General features: G+C 41.5%; 1 pseudogene; it reads left to right on the top strand.

Annotated features, from left to right (window-relative positions):
- The first annotated feature begins 6,301 nt into the window (after positions 1 to 6,301).
- Positions 6,302 to 18,767, top strand: part of LOC100450108 (stathmin-2-like) — a 48,180-nt pseudogene continuing 35,714 nt past the window's right edge.

Below are 18,767 nucleotides of genomic sequence, written 5' to 3' on the forward strand. Positions count from 1 at the left end.
GCAGGAGAACGGTGTGAACCTGGGAGGCGGAGCTTGCAGTGAGCCGAGATCTCCCCACTGCACTCCAGCCTGGGCGACAGAGCGAGACTCCGTCTCAAAAAAAAATGGCATTACCACTACTCACAATTATCTAGAAGTCAGGCCTTTAACTCCAAATTTTCTTCCCCAACATTTCAAGTTCCTAAAAACAATGTTCTTTAAATCATTTTCTGTGCTAAAAATAGATAAAATGGGTAGTTCCAACCGTGAGCACAGAAAGTTCTCCAGTTCTTTCCTGGAAAGTATCAGCTATTACGCAAAACCGGTATTTTTAAAACTCTGTGTAACACGTAGTCTTTCTAAAGGTGGAAATTCCTGTCCTTCAAATGTATGACCCCTAAATTTATACTTAGTTTTGAAAGAAAATGCTCTGAAAGAGTCAATGTACATACACTACAAAAAAGTTCAGGTGTCTTTCATATTAAACAAACATACCGTAAGAAATCCTCCCAAAATTCCCTTTATAATTTCTGACTCCAACTCGTTAACCATCATCTAATTGCCTGCAGTTATAAACTTTCAGATTCAGTATTGATTCTTCTGTCCTATTGTTCACTCAGCCTGTCCAACTCAGGAAGAATGCGTTTGAAAGAATCAATGGAAAAGTTATTTGGCATAAGGGAATGTCGTGGCTGGTTTGATCTTCCATCCAGACCACTCAAACTTTCTTCATAACAGCAATAAGGCTGTTTTGCTTTCTTATCATTTGTGTGTTCACTGGAGTAGCACTTTTCATTTCCTTCAAGAGCTTTTCCTTTGCATTCACAACTTGGCTCACTGTTTGGCACAAGAGACCTAGCTTTCAGCCCATCTCGGCTTTGGATCTGCCTTCCTCACTAAGCTTAATCATTTTTAGCTTTTGATTTAAAGTGAGAGGCATGTGACCCTTCCTTTCACTTGAACACTTAGAGGCCACTGGAGGGTTATTAATTGGCCTGATTTCAATATTGTTATCTAGGGGAACAGGGAGGTCTGAGGAGAGAGAGAGAGATGAGGAAACGCCAGTTGGTGGAGCTGTCAGAACACACACATTTATCAGCTAAATCCACTGTCTTATATGGATGCAGTTCATGGAGCCCCAAAATAATTACAATAGTAAAAACATTAAAGATCACTGATCACAGATCCATAGAACAGATGTAATAATAATGAAAACATTGGAAATATTGCAAGAATCACCAAAATGTGACACAGAGACGCAAAGTAAGCACATGCTGTTGGAACAATGGCACTGACAGACTGGCTTGACACAGGGTTGCCACAAACCATCAATTTATAAAAACCACAGTATTTGTGAAGCACAATACAGCAAAACACAATGAAAACAGGTGTGTTGTATATGCGAGGTTGTGTGGTATTTGCCTTTCTGTGCTTGGCTTATTTCACTTAATGCCTTCCAGTTTCGTCCATGTTGTTGCAAAAAACAGAATTTCCTTCTTTTTTAAGGCTAAATAGTATCCCATTGTGTAGTATTGTACTAGTCCATTTTCACACTGCTGATAAAGACATACCTGAGACTGGGTAATTTATAAAGAAAAAGACATTTAATGGACTCACAGTTCCACATGGCTGGGGAGGCCTCACAATTATGGCAGAAGGCGAAAGGCCTGTCTTCCATGGTGGCAGGCAAAAGAGAACTGGTGCAGGAGAACTCACCTTTATAAAACCATCAGACCTCATGAGACTTATTCACTATCATGAGAACACCATGAGAAAGACCCACCCCCAGGATTCAATTACCTCCCACCGGGTCCTTCCCATGACGTGGGAATTGTGGGAGGTACAATTCAAGATGAGATTTGGGTGGGGACACAGCCAAACCATATCAACTCTATATACCGCATTTTAAAAATTGATTTATTCCTTGGTGAACACTTAGATTGATCCCATATCTTGGCTATTGTGAATAGTGCTGCAATGAGCATGGGAATACAGCCATCACTTCAACACACTGATTTCATTTATTTTGCATACATACTCAGTAGGGGGATTGCTAGATCATCATTCTATTTTTAAGGTAGTTATAATTTTGAGGAATCTCCATACTGTTTTCCATAATGGCTATACTAATTTACCTCCCCATTAACAGTGTACAAGGGTTACCTTTTCTCCACATCCTCTCTATCACTTGTTATCTTTTGTCTTTTTGATTATACCTGTTCTAACAGGTAAGAGATGATATCTCATTGTGGTTTCAATTCACATTGCTCTGACGATTAGTGATGTTGAGCATTTTTCTGTATACGTATTGGTCATTCGTATATCTTCTTTTAAGAAATGTCTATTCAGATGCTTTGCCCATCTTTTAATTGGGTTATTTGTTTTCTTGCCATTGAGTTGTTTGAGTTCCTTATATAGTTTGGATATTGGCCCCTCATCACATGTATGCTTTTCAAATGTTTTCAACCATTCTGTAGGTTGTCTCTTCACTCTTGATAGTTTCCTTGGCAGTGCAGAAGCTTTTTAGTTTGATTGCAAGCTAAATTACAATCCCAGTGGTCTACATTTGGTTTTGTTACCTGTGCTTCTGGGGAGTCATACCCAAAAAAAATTATTGGCCAGACCAATGTCATGGAGTTTTTCTCCTGTGTTTTCTTCTACTAGTTTTACAGTTTCAGGTCTTACAGTTAGGCCTTTAATCCATTTTGAGTTAATTTTTGTATACGGTGTGAGACAAAGGGCTAATTTAGTTTTTCTGCCTCTGGATATCCAGTTGTTCCAACACCATTTGTTGAAGAGACTATCCTTTCCCCATTGTGTGTTCTTGTCACCTTTGTCAAAAATCAATTGACCATAAATGTGTGGATTAGGAAGTGTTAATAACAGTTGCTTTGCCTTGCTCTGAGGCTTGTCAGTTTCTAAAGTGATGTTACATCTTTAAAAAAGAAAACAGTTAAACAGTTGAGTGACTTTATTAGAGGGATCACTTGTTTATGGATATTTGTTGTGAGGCAACACAGATTATAGTATCTTACAGTGTTTTTGAGTCAAATTGTTTTTGACACTGGTCTACAGTTTCTGCTTTTTTATTTCCTCTTTTTAATTTTCCTCATCTCTATTTAGAGAATCAGAAACTAGTCGATACAACTTATAGGAGATGTCAGGTCAAGGGAAAATTGTAAGCTTCATTCTCTCTCCTCCAGACATCTCTCTCTTCCTCTGGGTGCCTTTTTTTTTTTTTTTTTTTTTTTTTTTCTGAGACAGGGTCTCTGTCGTGCAGGCTGGAGTGCAACAGGCACAGTCATAAATCACTGCAGCCTTGATCCCACATGGCCAAGCAATCCTCCCGCCTCAGCCTCCAGAGTAGCTGAGACTACAAGCAGGTGCCCCTGCACCTGGTTTTTTTGGTTTTTTTTTTAAAGAGATTGAGTCTCACTATGTTGTCCAGGCTGACCTCAAACTTCTCCTGGGCTCAAGCAATCCCCTTGCCTTGGCCTCCTGAACTTCTGGTATTACAAGCGTGAGTGAGCCACCATGTCCAGCCCCTTCCTTTTCTTTGATTCTAATTGAGGTGCCTGAAGTCAACTGACATCTGTTATTTTCTCTACGGTCCCTTATATCTTTACACCTCAGGATGTGGCTTTCTGTATTTATCAACTTGCCAGTCAACTGGCCTGATAAAATCATGTATGCTAATGAAGGCCTGACCTGTCACCTGTGGGGCCTTCTGCCTCCATCTACATCACTAATCAAGAATCAAATGGTTCTGGTTTGGGACAGATAAGAAGGAAGAACAGTATTTTGGGAAAGGGGAGCCTGAATCACATTCTGCAAACTGCCACCTTCACAGTCCGGAAGCAAGTGACTGTAGCAATAGCCAAAAGCCCTGGCCAGGCCAGCGCAACACAGGAGCTGGAAGCATGGCCCAGCCCTGGGAACCAGAGCAGGGGGCAGAAGAATAGCCCCAGCAACTCTGAATGCAGAAAAGAAAAACACTGTTTCTCATTTCTTTCTCTCGGAGCTAGAAAATGCATGTTTGGTGTCTGCTTGCCAAAAGAAGCTTTTGGAATTTATGTTGCTAGTCTCGAGTTTTGAAGTCTCAAAGGATGTGACGGGAATGTTACATGGATTGAGTGCATGTGCGTGTTTGATTTTAAGATGATAACTGTGGGCTCGTTAAGACTTTCTGGTTTTGTGATGTGTGGTCCTATTGTCATTTTTGTTTGATTTTGATTTTTAATAGGTTTTGATTTTTAATTGGTAATGATTTTTAATAGATTTTTAATTGGTTTTGATTTAAAAGTGGAGGAGAGCCTGGGTAGGAGGGAGATTCAGGGAAAAGAAATCAAAACAATCCTGAAAACTCCCCTAATGTTCAAGGATCTCAAAGCACATGACCACGGAGGGTTGGTAGGTGAGGAATGAAGGGAGATTTTCCTGTGAATCACGCATTTCCTTGTTATCACAACAACCCTTCCTGTCAGCATCAACAGTACATTCAGGGTGGAGTTGAAGAGCCACGTCCCGTACATGAGAGAACCCAGCTTAGTCATGAAAGAACAGTTCCAACTGTTTAGTACAGCAAAGAACATTCTGGAAGAAAATAGAATATAGCATGTCCAGAGTTGGCCAAAAGACCTTTGAAGAAGTTTTAAAATTTGATATTCAAATAATTCCTGCTTTTTGTAAAAACAAAGCCTACTTATTAATCTCTTGTAGAGCTATATTACACAAATGCCAGTATGCTAAGTGCAAAAGCAGGTGCAAACCAAATACAAAGCATCTCTGCTGCCCTGAAAGAATTTAGACCTTTTCATGGGTTGTGTGGGAGCTGATGGAGAACTGAGGTTTGATGACTTGAGCAGACACCATTGAAACTCACTGCATCTAACTTCCTCTCTGCAGTCCCCACTGAATGAGGGTCTGTGAAAAGCTATGCCCCTCAGCCTGTCCACTCAACTTGCTGGTCCTCCAGTTTGCTTCCTTAACAGAGTAGGACGTGATAGTTCAGCCATCACCACACACAGCCAGCCTTACATGCATTTGCCTGCCTTGATGACAAAATGATGCTGGGAGGTCTTCTTTGTCCAAAAATGTTGGCCCTTGACCTGTTCCGGGTTTGAGGCACTACAATTAGAGAATTCTTCCTGCATATGCAGCGTGATGAAGCAGAAAAAGCTTGGACTCAGATGTCAGCAGACTTGAGTTCAAATCTCAGCTCTTCCGCTGACCATGTCACTTCATTTGCAAACCTCTGCCTCCATATCAGTTAAAAGGGGACATATGGCTGGGCGCAGTGGCTCACACCTGTAATCCTAGCACATTCAGAGGCTGAGACAGATGGATCTCTTGAGCTCAGGAGTTCGAGACCAGCCTGGCCAACATGGCAAAACCCCATCTCTGCTAAAAATACAAAAGTTAGCTGGGCGTGGTGGCAAGTACCATAATCCCAGATACTCAGGAGACTAAGGCATGAGAATCACTTGAACCCAGGAGATGGAGGTTGCAGTGAGCCGAGATGGAACCACTGCACTCCAGCCTGGGTGACAGAGTGAGACTCTGTCTAAAGAAAAAGGGCCGGGGGCGGTGGCTCACACCTGTAATCCCAGCACTTTGGGAGGCCGAGGCAGGCAGATCACGGGATCAGGAGATCGAGAACATCCTGGCTAACATGGTGAAACCCCGTCTCTACTGAAAATAAAAAAAAAAAATCAGCCAGGTGTGGTGGCACGCGCCTGTAGTCCCAGCTACTCGGGAGGGCGAGACAGGAGAATCGCTTGAACCCGGGAGGCGGAGCTTGCAGTGAGCCGAGATCGCGCCACTGCACTCCAGCTTGGGTAACAGAGCGAGACTCGGTCTCAAAAAAAAAAAAAGAAAAGAAAAGAAAAAGTGTGGGGGACAGGAGTGGATATATGTGAAATCAGTGAGACAATAGGAATTCATTACGTATTATTTTCCCTCCTTACTTTGCAGAGTGTAATAGTGTGAATACTCCAGAGCTGAGTAACAGCCTCAGCTCTTACCATCTGGGAAATTGGATGCCTCTGTGGTGAAATTAATTAACTTTCAGCTTTTATCCAGAATATTGGTGGTCTTTAACCACTCAAGGATGGAATGCTTTTGGCAAAGGTTTCTCTCTTAAGATTTTTTGCTTGCTCTCACAATCTCACTTATTTAGACCATCCTGGAGAGTAAGGACTACATCTTATTTATTTTTGTATTTCTTATGCCTGGCATAGAAAGTAATCAATAAATGTCTGTTACATGAATGAACAAATAAATGAACAAATTCTCCAGGGAGAGCAGAACAAGAGAGGCGATGATGGGTAGAAGGAGAAAGTACCCCAGGACTAAGAAGAGGGAAGGTGAGAGGGCCCTAAAGCAAAACGAAACAATGTTTTTGCCTGATTTGTAACTTTCTCCAGAATCAGAACTGCTGCTGCTTTAGAAAGTAGATAAATTGTCTAGGCCTGGTGGCTCACACCTTGCGATGGTTAACACTGATTGTCAACTTGATTGGACTGAAGGATGCAAAATATTGATCCTGGCTGTGTCTGTGGGAGTGTTGCCAAAGGAGATTAACATTTGAGTCAGTGGGCTGAGGAAGGCAGACCCACCCTTAATCTGGTGGGCACCATCGAATCAGCTGCCAGCAAATATAAAGCAGGCAGAAAAACATGAAAAGGAGAGACTGGCCTAGCCTCCCAGCCTACATCTTTCTCCCGTGCTGGACGCTTCCTGCCCTTGAACATCGGACTCCAAGTACTCCAGTTTTGGCACTTGAACTGGCTCCCCTTGCTCCTCAAGCTTGCAGACGGCCTATTGTGGGATCATGTGATCCTGTAAGTTAATACTTAACAGACTCCCCTTTATATAAAGAGAGATAGATCCTATTAGTTGCATCACCTTAGAGAACCCTGACTAATACACACCTATAATCCCAACACTTTGGGAGGCTGAGGTGGGAGAATCACTTGAGCCCAGGAGTCCGAGACCAGCTTGAGCAGCACAGTGAGATCCCATCAAAAAACTGAAAAATTAGCCAGGCATGGTGGTGTGTGCCTGTAGTCCCAGCTACTCAGGAGGCTGAGGCGGGAGCTCTCTTGAGCCCAGGAGGTTGAAGCTGCAGTGAGCTATGATTCACTCCAGCTTGGGCACCAGAGCGAGACCCTGTCTCCAAAAAAAAATTTAAAAACTAGATAAATATTCCTCATTCCCCACAGGCACAGGCACAGTGATGATGATGATGATGATGATGATGATGATGATGATGATGATGGTGATGGTGATAATTCTGTGGAAAAGGATTAAAAAACCACCTTTTCTTAAAGTGGCCACAGCCCTTTTTGCAACTATCTTTCTACTACTTTTAGGAAGGCAGCTACAATTTTTTTCAGTCTCTTGACTACATTAAGTATGTAACAGATATGACTTTCACACAAATATTATCTCATGAAAAACTGGGATGAGGTCCTGAAGGGGGTGTGCAGGGCACTTCTCTGTCTCTATGAACTTACCAAATGCCCCTGGAGTGCTGTGCTGGTCCATACAACTATCCAGCCTGAGTGGTACCCTACACTCAGTGCATACACTTTGTTCTACTACTTTTTTTTACATTAGTAAGAAAACTTAACATGGCATCTACCCTTCTAACAAAACTTTATGTGCACAATATTGTTAAGCAGGGGCTCAATGTTGTACAGATCTCTAGAACGCATTCATCTGGCATAACTGAAAGTTATACCTATTGAACAGCAAGTCCCATTTTCCCTTTCCCCTACCCCCTGGCAGCTGGCAATGACCATTCTCCTCTCTGCTTCCATGAATTCGACTACTGTAGATACCTCAGGTAAGTGGAATCATGCAGTGTTTGTCCCTCTGTGACTGGCTTCTTTTCCTCGGCACAGTGTCCTCAAAGTTCATCCATGTTGTCACGTATGGCAGGATTTTCTTTTTTAAGGCTGAATAATACTCTGCTGTATGTACATACCACATTTTCCTAATCCACTCATACATCAACAGACATTTAGGTTGTTTGTACCTCTTCGTTATTGTAAATAGTGCTGCAATAAACATGGGAGGGCTAATATTCTCTTCAAGATCTTGATTTTAATTCTTTTGGATAAAAACCCAGTAGTGGGGTTGCTAGATCATATAATAGTTCTATTTTCAATTTTTTGAAGAACCTCTATAAGGTTTTCATAGCAGATGCACTATTTTACATTCCTGCGGACAGTGTGCAAGGGTTCCTGTTTCTCCACATCCTCACCAACAGGTGTGATCCTTTTTTTCTTTTTCAATAATAGTCTCCCTAACAAATGTGAAGTGGTATCTCGTGGTTTTTATTTGCCTTTTCCTGATGACTAGTAACGCTGAGCATTATTTTATACACCCGTTTGCCATTTGTATGTCTTCTTTTGAGAAATGTCTATTCAGGTCCTTTGCTCATTTTTCAGTCAGGTTATTTGTTTGTTGTTGTTGTTATTTTCCCTATTGAGTTGTAGGAGTCCTTTACATATTTTATATATTAACCTCATATCAGATATATACCTTGAAAATATTATCTCTCATTCTGTAGGTTGCCTTTTCACTCTGCTGCTTGTTTCCTTTGCTGTGCAGAAGAAGCTTTTCAGTTTGTAGTCCCACTTGTCTATTTTTACTTTTGTTGCCCACACAAAACACATAAGTCTAATAAAATAGAAAATAAACATGGCTAGGTGGAAGCTTCCTCAACAAGACACTGTCTGGCTCTACCAACAAGCCAAGATCAACCTTCATAGGAAAACACTAAAAGGATTTCTGTTGAAAACAGGAAAAAAGACAAGGTTGTCCTTTACCATCTTTTTTTTTTTTTTTTTTTTTTTTTTTGAGATGGAGTCTCGCTCTATCGCCCAGGTCGGAGTCCAGTGGCCCGATCTCAGCTCACTGCAACCTTCCGCCTCCCGGGTTCAAGTGATTCTATTTCTTCAGCCTCATGAGTAACTGGGATTACCGGCACGCGCCACCATGCCCGGCTAATTTTTGGATTTTTAGTAGAGGTGGGGTTTTACCAGGTTGGTCAAGCTGGTCTCAAACTCCTGACCTTGTGATCCACCTGCCTCGGCCTCCCAAAGTGCTGGGATTACAGACATGAGCCACTGCACCTGGCCGTACCACCATTTTTATTTAGCACAGTATTAGAGGTACTAGATAGTGCAACTAGACAAGAGAAAAACAAAATGGTTATAAAAATTTGAATGGCAGATATCAAAGTATCACTATTTGAAGATTAAATGATTCTTGGCCCATAAAACCCAAGTAAATTAACTAAAAAGTTATTTCAAATAAGAGAAGGCAATAGGGTTGACTAGATATAAAAATTAACATGCAGAAATCAAGTCTTTATTTATATAGGCAATAATCATTTAGAAGATGCAATAAAAAAGTTGTTTTACTTAAAATAAACAAAAATAAAACACTTAGGAATTAAAGATGAAATGTGTAACACCTATATGAAGAAAATCTTAACTCACTAAGATATTTGAAAACAGATTACAGATAGAAAGGCAGACTATGTTCGTGGGAAGGAAGATTAGAGAACACACACACACAATCATAATTCTCTACTAAAGAGGTTCAAGAGAAATTGACATGATTCTGCCAGTGTTGGAGACACTGAGACTTTAAAGTCCATACCAACCTAGCTGGACATGAATGGCAATAATAGAGTAAATGGGCCGGGCACGGTGGCTCACTCCCATAATCCTAACACTTTGGGAGGCTGAGGCGGGCAGATCACCTGAGGTTGGGAGTTCGAGACCAGCCTGACCAACATGGAGAAACCCCGTCTTTACTAAAAATACAAAATTAGCTGGGTGTGGTGACGCATGCCTGTAATCTCAGCTACTTGGGAGGCTGAGGCAGGAGAATTGCTTGGACCCAGGAGGCGGAGGTTCTGGTGAGCCCGGATGGCACCATTGCACTCCAGCCTGGGCAACAAGAGTAAAACTCCGTCTCAAAGAAAAATGATGATGATAATAATAATAATAGTAATAGAGTGAAAGACATGCCCCCTCCATCCTATGGCTGCAGGCCCTCAGCCTGATGGAAGAATTGCAAAGCACAGGCCTCGACATCAGTCTGGCTGACTTTGTATGATAAAAAAAGAATGTACAACAGTCCCAGGGTCAATCTCTGCACCACCGGCAAATCCAGTAAAGTGAAAGGAATGTAGGGAGGAAAGATGGAGTCGTGGAAGCAAAGGAGATAAATTCTAATCCCAATATCTCACTTAGAAATTGTTGAGTTGACTTTTTCTCTGAGCCTCAGTTTCCTTATCTGTAAAACAAAGGTTAAAAATGCCTGCTGCTTACTTCACAGGGCTGTAGCGAGGATAAAAATTGAAATGTGAAGGTTCTTTGGAACTTTAAAACTATTTATTATATTTATTATTATTACAGTTTATTATACAAACAAAAGCAACCCATGTTTACTTCGTGTTTAATTGGATATTATTAATCATGAGGGCTTCCACTGTGCCACCCCCTCCTAATACCCACCAATAAATCCTACTTCCTGTCCACTTAAAAAAATAAAAATAAACTTATTCCTCAGCTTTATTTATTTCTTAAGGAACCTCAAGGAATAGACTTTCTCTGGAGCAAACCATTCCCAACTTCTTAACCAACCACCAGCTGTGGTTTCAAGTAATTACCCAGAAATATTGGCTTCCATCCTCTTCTTCCTCCCTTATTGCCTCCTTCCCTACCTTGCAAAATGCAAAATTGTGTATAGAAACATGAGTATGAAACACCTTGAAACCACTCATTTATATAAACTATATATGTTCTTGACTCCCCACTTGGGGAAGAGCTGCCTGGCCAGCACCAGAGTGCGACATGAGTGAGAAATAGATTTCAGTGTTTAATTGATTTCCACAACATAGTCTATCCAGTCCTGCCTCCTACTTGAGGCTTATAAGTGAAGTGGTGGTCAGAGAAAGGAATTACAGAGTTCAAGATCTTGTCAAGTATGACCACATCTACAAGCTGTTGATGTGGAATGGAGATAAAGAGAGTTCTATGAGAAGTGGGAAGATTTTTTTAATAACTGAGGCCTCTATTAAAGGTGTGTGTAACAAATTTCTAGATAAATGCCCATTCTCACATAAAGAGTAGATGGTTTGTTTTTGTTTTTTTGAGACAGGGTCTCGCTTTGTCACCCAGGCTGGAGTGCAGTGGCATGACCTCCCAGGTTCAAGCAATCCTCCTGCCTCAGCCTCCCAAGTAGCTGGGACTACAGGCACATGCCACTATACTTAGCTAATTTTTTGTATATTTTGCAGAGACAGAGTTTCACCATGTTTCGCCCAGGTTTGTCTTGAACTCCTGAGCTCAAGCGATCTGCCCGCCTTGGCCTCCCAAAGTGCCAGGATTACAGGCATGAGCCACCACGCCCAACCAAGAGTAGAGTTTAGATGTGGTACCTATGGAGACGCAGACTAACAATAGGTGAGTGGATACAGTTGTGACTCAGTATATAAAATCTTTTCTTTGGGAGGCTGTCTGTTGATGACACCTCAGATGCCATGCTCAGAGCATGGCAAAACAATGAGTGTGGCCAGGTGTGGTGGCTCACGCCTGTAATCCCAGAACTCTGGGAGGCTGAGGTGGGCGGATCACGAGGTCGGGAGATCCAGACCATCCTGGCTAACACAGTGAAACCCCGTCTCTACTAAAAATTACAAAAAATTAGCCAGGTGTAGTGGCAGATGCCTGTAGTCCCAGCTACTCGGGAGGCTGAGGCAGGAGAATGGCGTGAACCTGGGAGGCAGAGCTTGCAGTGAGCTGAGATCGCGCCACTGCACTCCACCCTGGGCGACAACGTGAGACTCTGTCTCAAAAAAAAACAACAAAAAAAAACAACGAATGTAAAATTCAGCCCACTCTTACCACACATAATACACTCAAGATTGGGTGAGCCTATCACGCCAAAGAATAAAGGACATGCAACAGAAGTCTATGCTGCTCCTATCGCCCCCACAGGGCTCAGAGAAAGCATTAGCAATAAACACTTTTATTTATAATGAGCAACAGATGAAATATGGAAGGAAATGATGGCGTGACTGAATTTCCTGAAAGATACATTAACAAAGTAATAAAACACAAGGTACCCTTATAAACAGCACTAGTAAGTTTTACATGAATGCCTCCCATGACCTTTTGTGCTTTTGAGCTATTTCAGTTACAGTAACATCAGAGAAGGTGGCCAAAACCATTTACTATAAATTCAAACGTTTTCCTATCCATGTAAATCAATGCATAAAAATCAAAGCATACTTCATATTCATACACACTCAGAAATGCTACACACAGACACACACAGAGAAAAAAATACATATGCCCTTGTGATCTCATTTGTTTTATAAAATGTTATATTAAGAGCACCAGCAAATACATATAGTCTAGGGAAGGAAAGAGCAGACTTCATTAGGCAGTTAGGAAATGTAAATCCCCAAATTGGCATTCCTAAGCCATGCAAGTTGGAATAACTTCACCAAAATTTGTCCTAAATAATTAATAAGTCAAACACGTTTTTCCTTAAAAGCTGAGGATTTTGCAATATTAAATAACCATTTTATTACTATTAAAATTCATGGACCCCTCTAGTATATTTGAAATTTTTAATCCTAAATTGTTTAACTCTAGAAATAAGGGAAATAATATTATTCTGTGCTGCATTCTCAAAAAGAATTTTTCTTCATCTCACTTTGGTGACCTGATTGCTATCAAGGAAAGCAATTTCCTTTAACATTTTATTCCACCGCAAAAAGCTTTTCCTGTACTTTATCTTGAATATGTATCATGGTGTTGCCCCAATACCCATGTGGGAATTGCTGGCGGGCAAGGCCTCTTTTCTAGAAAAAAGGAAGAGAATGAATGTTTTAGGACCTTGGGCCTTAATGAGAAAAACACATCAGAATAACATGAAAAGCCATTTCAAAATATAGGTGTTCCATGAAAGAGCCACATATGCAAAGCAATTCCCCATGCAGAAGGAGCTGAGAAACTGAAGAATGAGGCAACAAATTCAGTTTGTCGTCAGACAAATTCAGTTTGTCATTATAGGGTGATTTTATTGGGGAATTTACAGACAGATGCATGGTCTTGGGTGGCCTCAAGATAGGTAGATCTCTGCAGTTACCCTCCAACCCAAGGGCTCCGTACAATTGGGAAAAGAAATAATGTTTCAGAGGGAATGTGCAGGAATTTGCTTAAGAGCAGGATTTACAGTAAATATGAGTTCCTACCTAAGGGTAGGATTTATGCAAAGTATGTGTTCTTCAACAACAAACAATAGATAAGCTGGAAATATCAGAAGCATTCCTAGAACAGGAGTTCATCAGAAGCAAACATGGCGGATTAGCTTCCAAGATGAAGTTACTTTGGCTTCCACAATAGGTCTGGGGCTTATCCCCCAAGATTCTAATTCCCTACAAATGTTATTGGTGGTCACGTGCTTCTTTTTCACACTGGCTGTCAGAACACTCGGGGCTAGGTTTGCTCCCCCTCCCCAAGTCAGGTGTGTACGAGCAGTGGCCCAGCGCATGGCTTGTATGCTAACATCACTCCTGGCTCGCCTTACTTTCCTTCCCATATTTTCCATTTGCCTATTTTCTTACTTATTTTCAGTTTATCTTGCTAAATTGGGTGCATCTTTAGAAGCAGCCTTGAATTCTTTTTTACAATGTGGAGAGTAAGTCAGTGAGTAAATAATGAGACAGGATAGATTTTTCAATAAGGGAATGTTCTATCCTTTCCAGGACCTTTTTCTCTCCCTGCAGAATCCCAGTGCTGTCCTCTTCTCTGCTCACCTCATCAACCCTAGTCTCAAATCCATCTTTTACACTCAGAATAAAATTAAATCAATGTGTTACTATTCCAAGAGATATTTGCCTTTTCTCTAATAGCAAAATAAGATGTACTACTTCTTAAAACAATTTCAGATATCAACGAAGCAGGCAAAAGTAGAGGAAGTAATCGCAGACAACAGTCTTCCCAATACTGCAAAAATTATACCACTCATCTAGGATTATTTCTGCTTGGGACATTTTAAAGGAAAGTTGGATGGTTTCAACAACAATTTTAATTTACTTCTTTTAAACTTGTTAAAAAAATTTTTAGTGATGGGGTCTTGCTGTGTCACCTAGGCTGGAGTGGAGTGCAGTGGCATCATCATAGTTCTCTGCGGCTCCAAACTCCCAGGCTCAAGTGATTTTCCCACCTCAGCCTCCCGAGTAGCTGAGACTATAGGGGCACATCACCGTGCCTGTCTAATATTTTTTATTTTTTGTACAGATGGGGTCTCACTATGTTGCCCAGGCTTGTCTCCAACTCCTAGGCTCAAGTGATCCTCCTGCCTCTGCCTCCAAAGTGCTGGGATTACAGGCATGCACCACCGCGCCCAGCCAATTTATTGCTCTATTGATAGATTTCTATGAGTCATGTGAATAACCAAATTAATAAAGATGATGAAGAAAGGGATTACTGTGAGAAAATTGAAAGATGATTTGGAGAGAGATAAGTAGGCCCTGACTGGCATTTATGTAGAAGGGAGACAGAAGAGATCCAAAATGTTAATGGAGAAAAGGTTAAACAAGAATATTTTGACTATTGTTAGTCTAAACTGAGAGATTGAGGGTGAACTTTAAATCACAGGGCCATACACATAAAAGTGGGCGTTGCTGTGGGAGTTGCTCTGCATTTTGGAGAGAATTTTGCCCTCTTTGTTTGGATTCCCCTGTGTGGACTCAGTATCAAGGCTGCTGTTAAGGGTTAAATTGTGTCTCCCCAAAAAGATATGTTGAAACTCTAACTTCCAGCACATGCAAACATGGACTTATTTAGATTGCAGATATAATCAAGTTAAAATGAGGTCCTACTGGATTGCGGGGCCCTACTCCAGTGTAAAAGGGGTTTCCTAGGGTTATTCAGTGCACAACCTATACAGCGGAATGAGGTGGTCCTGGGAGCAATATTGCAAACGCTCAAGTGAGGTATTGTCAGCAGTATTTACTTATTTATTTATTTAAAGACAGAATTTAGCTCCTGTCACCTAGGCTGGAGTGCAATGGTGAGATCTCGGCTCACTGCAGCCTCTTCCTCCCGGGTTCAAGTGATTCTCCTGCCTCAGCCTCCCGAGTAACTGGGATTACAGGCATGCACCACCACGCCTGGCTATTTTTTTTTTTTTTTTTGTATTTTTATTAGAGACAGGGTTTCATCATGTTGGCGAGGCTGGTCTCGAACTCCTAGCCTCAGGTGATACACACCCCTCAGCCTTACAAAGTGCTGGGATTATAGACATGAGCCGCCGTGCCCAGAGTTGGCAGTATTTAAAGGAAAGAAGCTGGGGTTCTTGTTTAAAAGAAAAGGATGACCCTTCCCAGAGAGAATATAAAATATGGATGGCTTAGTTTCTATCACTCAGGCCACTGACCTAAGATGACTGTTAATAATTATTTATGACACATACACATATATTTGTACATTTATGCATATACATAATAAATCTATATATGTGTAAATTCTTTTTCACAATGACTATCAGAACATTGGGAGCCAGGTTCTGATATATATGGATTGGATTATTCAATAAAATAAAATTGTTTTATGGTACAAACTTTTCTTATGGTTAATTGTTTTCCTTTGTAGGTACATATTTTAGCTTATTGAAACTAGAGTTAAATGAACTTTTATAAGAGACAAGGTGGAAGTGGAGATTTGGGAAAAGGCAAAAAAGTAAATAAGAGAGAGAGATAACTTGCTATAAATAAACCTGCCAAGAAAGGAAATGAGATTTCAGAAATATGCTGCATGTGGTATAAAATCCAGGATTTTTTTAAAAGAGGACATTGCTCACAGGAGTATTAAAGTGATCGTTTTATTATACTTCAAAAGTATTTAAGACCTAAAGAAACAGTGTGCCTTCCATTTCAGCTATAAAAAGTCCAAAAGGAGAAACATGCCACACCTGCTTTTTTTTTTTTTTTTTTGAGACTGAGTCTCGCTCTGTCACCCAGGCTGGAGTGTAGTGGCGCGATCTCGGCTCACTGCAACCTCTACCTCCCGGGTTCAAGTGATTCTCCTGCCTCAGCCTCCTGAGTAGCTGGGATTACAGGCACCTGCCACCATACCGGGCTAATTTTCGTATTTATAATAGAGACGGGGTTTCACCATGTTGGTCAGGCTAGTCTTGAACTCCTGACCCTGATCCGCCCACCTCGGCCCCTCAAAGTGCTGGGATTACAGGCATGAGCCACCGCACCTGGCCCACGCCTGCGTTTCTAAAACAGCACATCCATGGCCAGACCTCCTACAACCTACACCTTCAGTGATTTTCTGCCCCCAAGGACAGGGTGGGGAGGTCATAAATTTACCCACTATTTCCCAAAATATTTGATATTTCACAGATTAAATGGTTTATGGTCCCAAAAGTTTAGGATTAAAACAAAATTCTCATAAAAGAAAGGTATAGGTAAAAGAGGAAGAGGAGATGGAGTGGGAGATACCGCAAATTAGAAGCCCCGGAGTCTGATGCTATTTCTGGTTTTCTTGCAGAATAAACCCCACGGTAACCTACGAGTCTCCTTGTGAGGCTTTACCCAGGACTCGGCAGAAAGAACCAGGACTCTATATCGAGGGTGTCCAGCCCCAAATTCAGTTATATGGAGCTAATAGTAAGTATAAGCTCTGAAAGGAGAGTCATTAAACACCTTCTATACACCAGACACTAAAAATCAAAACTCAGCCAGCAGGGTAGCTCATGCCTGTTATCCCAGCAATTTGGAAAGCGGAGGCAGGAGGATTGCTTGATCCCAGGAGTTGGAGGCTACAGTGAGCCACGATCAAGCCACTGCACTCCAGCCTGGGAGATTGAGTGAGACTCTGTCTCAAAAAATAGTAAAAAATAAATAAAGTAATAAAAATAGGCCGTGTGCTGCAGTGGCTCATGTGCCTGTGTTCCCAACTACTTGGGAGGCTGAAGTGGAAGGATCACTTGAACCTGGGAGGCAGAGGTTACAATGAGCTGTGATTATGCCAATGCACTCCAGCCTGGGTGATGAAGTGAGACCCAGTCTCGAAAAAAAAAAAAAAAAAAAAGTTTTATAAATTAAAAAAATTTATTAAATAAATAAATAAAAACTAGGCTGGGCTCGGTGGCTCACACCTGTAAGTCCAGCACTTTGGGAGGCCGAGGCAGGGGGATCACAAAGTCAAGAGATCGAGACCATCCTGGCCAACATGGTGAAACCTCATCTCTACTAAAAACATAAAAATTAGCTGGGCACGGTGGCGCACACCTGTAGTCCCAGCTACTCAGGAGGATGAGGCAGGAGAATCGCTTAAACCCAGGAGATGGAGGTTGCAGTGAGCTAAGCTGGAGCCACTGCACCCAGCCTTGGGCAATACCAAACGTCTGCTGGCATCATATATAAAATAAGGATTGTTAAGAACCTCATCTCAAAGATAAAGTTCCTGGGGAAGATGGTAGGTTTCCCTTAAAGGCTAGCCTTCCTCTCCCACTTCGCGATGTGATTTCAGGATGCCTTCCTCAAATTTAGATTGTTGGATGTGATTTAGATTGTTGGATGTGAAAAAAACAAGATCATGTTGAAAATATTGTTATAATAATGTAAAATCTAATTATATTCATTTAGTCTCTATTAGAAGACTTGCTACTAATTTGTTCATTCATTTTCCACTCCTGATTATTATTTGGTTCTTCATGCTTTTTTTTTATTGTGGTAAAATATACATAATACAAAACTTTCTATTTTAAATGTACAGTGCAGTGGCATTAAGCATAATCACAAGGCCAGGCGTGGTGGCTCACGCCTGTAATCCCAGTACTATGGGAGGCCGGGGCAGGCATTCAGGAGTTCACTTGAGGTCAAGAGTTCAAGACCAGCTTGACCAACATGGTGACACCCCGTCTCTACTAAAAATACAAAAATTAGCCAGGCATAGTGGTGGGCACCTGTAATCCCAGCTACTCGGGAGGCTTTATTTAAAGCTTAGGAACAGGCAAAACTAACGCAAGGTGATAAGCGTGAGACTAATGGCTCCATCGGTGGAATACTAAATGAGACAGGCAGGGAAGGAGCCCTCTGAGGTCCGGGACATGTTCCAGATTTTGATATTCACACTGGTTAGAAAGGTATATGCATTTACGAAATTTTATTATATGTAAAATTCACACTTAAGATTTGTGCCCCTTTCTCTATGTAAGTTATACTTCCAATTTAAAAGCAACCACTCAATTCCCTATTTTCTATGTATTAATCACAAACTTTTTTTTTTTTTTTTTTGAGACAGGGTCTTGCTCTGTCGCCTAGGGCGAAATGCAGTGTCATGAACACGGCTCACTGCAGCCTCAAACTCCTAGGCTCAAGCTATCCTCCCCCCACCTCAGAATCCTATGTAGCTGAGACCGCAGGCACACACCACCATGCCTGGCTAACTTTTTTCTTTTTTTGTAGAGACTGGGTCTCACCATCTTGCGCAGGCTGGTCTTGAACTTCTGGGCGTAAGTGATCCTCCCACCTGGGCCTCCCAAAATGCTGGGATTACAGGTGTGAGCCACCACGCCCCATCAGCAACATTTTATTGAATGTCAGACATTCTACAGAAAAACTACGGAGGCTCTGCATGATGTTATCTTCTATCAAGAGGCTTCTCCTTATTCTCTGGCAGGCAGCAGGAGTGGGTGTAGATCAATCACCTCAGTACATTCAGTGCATAGAGCTT

The sequence above is a fragment of the Pongo abelii genome, chromosome 5 (assembly GCF_028885655.2).
Source record: "Pongo abelii isolate AG06213 chromosome 5, NHGRI_mPonAbe1-v2.0_pri, whole genome shotgun sequence".
Taxonomy (NCBI): domain Eukaryota; kingdom Metazoa; phylum Chordata; class Mammalia; order Primates; family Hominidae; genus Pongo; species Pongo abelii.